Consider the following 2,729-nt stretch of genomic DNA (forward strand, 5'->3'; position numbering starts at 1 on the left):
ACTAAGCAATCATTTATATCTCTGAAAACATTCCCTGAACACTCAAAGCTCTTTATAGAGCTTGCGTCATTCACCCATTCACACCCATTCATACAAGAACTTTTTCTTTACAGTTTGGAAGATATTGAGATATTAAAATTTGCAAGAAGAGTGGAACATGAATGACAATTCACTGACTCAGAAACATAGGTGTCTGAACTGAAGCCACAACAATCTATCAAATTTTGATTGTGACAGAGTTCGTTTATGTATTTAAGGAAGATTTGCGTGACACCAAACCAGCTTTGAGCTTGTCAGCACAGGGAAACACTATTACTAATGTCTGGTGCCAGAAAAGCAACAGACTGGCAGCAGATTCATGTAGTCATGGGGGCTGTTTATTCATTGATGAATGTACTTGCCTCTAGGGGATAAATCAGGGTTTCTTATCTGAGGATAACACTGAACCGAAAAAAAAGTCTTCCTTCTTTCCAGTAAGGACTTGGAGTTTCATTTCTAACAGCATTCTTAGACACTTGTTCTTCCATCCATTCATCCATTCGCTTATCCTTTTCAGGATCGCGGGGGGCACTGGAGCTGTCATAGGGCGAGATGCAGGGTACTCCCTGGACAGGTTGCCAGTCTATCGCAGGGCTAACACACAGGGACAGACAACCATTCGCACTCACATTCATTCGCACATTTACACCTAGTGGCAATTTGGATTATCCAATTAACCTATCCCCACAAGCTGCGTGTCTTTGGACGGTGGGAGGAAGCCGGATTACCCGGAGAGAACCCACACAAACACGGGGAGAACATGCAAACTCCACACAGAAAGACCCCGGCCTGATGGTGGAATTGAACTCAGCACCTTCCTACTGTGCGGCAACAGTGCTAACCACCGTGCCACCGTGCTGCTGTTATTTTGATCGTGACACGTTTCTGAAATGACTGAACATTGTTGCCCAGCAGCAACTTTGTTATCATAATGTGTCTATGCTGGTTGGCTGAACTATGGCTGGACCACTGACCACTCTTTCAGGTGCAGACAAAATAGAATAAAAGAATGATATGAATCACAGTTTAAAGTTTTTTTTTAAATTCTTAATGTATAAACACTTTTACAGGCTATGGCATACACTATTACATGCTGTAGAGTGGTATCTGTTAATTTTACGTTGTAATAGTAGTACTAGTGGTAATAATATCATCACATTAATGCGTTAACACAAGAAGTACCACTGCAGGCAGTTGAGATGGGCTCAACTCAAACCAGTTCATGTAGTTTCATTTTTAATAATGCATAAAATGTAATGACACATTTTCTTAATATAAAGTGTGAGTATATGAAACCACAGTTGTACCTCTAAAAAGTACTTGAGTAAATGCAGTGTTGCTTTGTAACAGAGTTACAGTAGATAGCTTTTTAAGATAAAAAGAAAAGCAACAACAACAACCAAGCATGATGATGTATATCATATAACATCATATGTGAGAAACATGATACCCAGACATTTAGAGAAGTACGTTTTTTGTTCCACTCTTCTTCTCTTTCAATAGCTCCTCCAGGATTAGCTTCAGTCTCGGATCAACACACAGTGGCCTTTTGAAGCCTTTTACAAACACCCTGTGGGTCCACATAGAAACATAAATACATTTCAGTTTAACATAACAGTGCAAATGCAGTAACCCTAAGCAAAAATGAAGGAAAACTGCCTCTGGATAAAGTTTCTTTATTGGTGTTTATTTTTTACATTAAATTTTCATTTTATATGATGAATGCATGATGTTATAAGTAAATCATAACAAAACAAAATTACTGTCAATAATTCTCAAAACCTTCCTTTACCAATCATGTAATAACTACAATATTACCTGTAACCTTTTGGCACACTTAAGTAAACAAACACTTACACAAGTGCTCTGATGTCACAGGCACCGATTTCCTGCATCTCCCATCTCTGAATCTTCTTCAGCATATATCGTTTGATTTTTTGGTTTGCTGTCATGCAGCAGCTTGGGATGCCAGCTGTAATGTGAGATTAAGACCAAATTTAAGAATTTTAAAAAGTATAAAACTAACATAATATAAAAAAATAAAAGAAAAAGACATTTGCTAGAGAATAATTGTGTGTCCATTCTAACAGGTCTCCAAAAAACACACAAACAAAATTTTTTTTTACAGTATTGCACTTTTATAAAAAGTTTATATATGTCTAATTTTTGTATTTTTAGCATCCTAAAACCAAACAGGGCTAGGTTTTTTGTTTTGTGCAATAGTCTTTGTGGTTAAACTGATCAGATAAGTCAGCTTAAAGTTAACTTTCTAAAACATATTTTTACTGGAATAATTTTATGCTTTAAAACAGCTGGATGAAGAAAAAACTGAAAAAACCCTCCAAAAACCAGCTGTGCTAAAATGCACATGCATCATCATCTTGTTTAAATCCCAGGAGGAATGTAGAGTCATTGCAATTTTCTCAGAAAAAATCTTTAAATGTGAACTTCTTATTTAGGACCTGAAGTATAATCTGTACAGTGCCAGTGCTCTCTTGGTTTCAGCATGTGTGTTTGCTCTGAGTGTCCTTACCTTCACTGGAGGTGATGGCCAAGGCGCACAGACAAACAATCAAAAAGACAATTTTCACATCCATGATGGCAGAGCAAGTGTGGGGAGGCAACGTGCCCTTGATGTTTAAATACTGACAACAAAGCGTACATGTGCATCCACCCACCAACTGTCAGAA

General features: G+C 37.6%; 1 long non-coding RNA gene across 1 annotated transcript; it reads right to left on the reverse strand.

Annotated features, from left to right (window-relative positions):
* Positions 1-1,058: 1,058 nt before the first annotated feature.
* On the reverse strand, positions 1,059-2,729 carry LOC147317606 (uncharacterized). The gene is made up of 3 exons (XR_015131864.1): positions 2,573-2,729; positions 1,897-2,011; positions 1,059-1,609 (listed from the first exon to the last, which is right to left on the reverse strand). It is a non-coding gene; the product is annotated as an uncharacterized LOC147317606 (long non-coding RNA).

Source organism: Aulonocara sp. 'chitande type north' Nkhata Bay, linkage group LG12 (genome assembly GCF_057382095.1).
Source record: "Aulonocara sp. 'chitande type north' Nkhata Bay isolate Kocher_YH1m ecotype deep benthic linkage group LG12, A_spYH_male_GT1.1, whole genome shotgun sequence".
NCBI classification, from domain to species: Eukaryota; Metazoa; Chordata; class Actinopteri; order Cichliformes; family Cichlidae; genus Aulonocara; species Aulonocara sp. 'chitande type north' Nkhata Bay.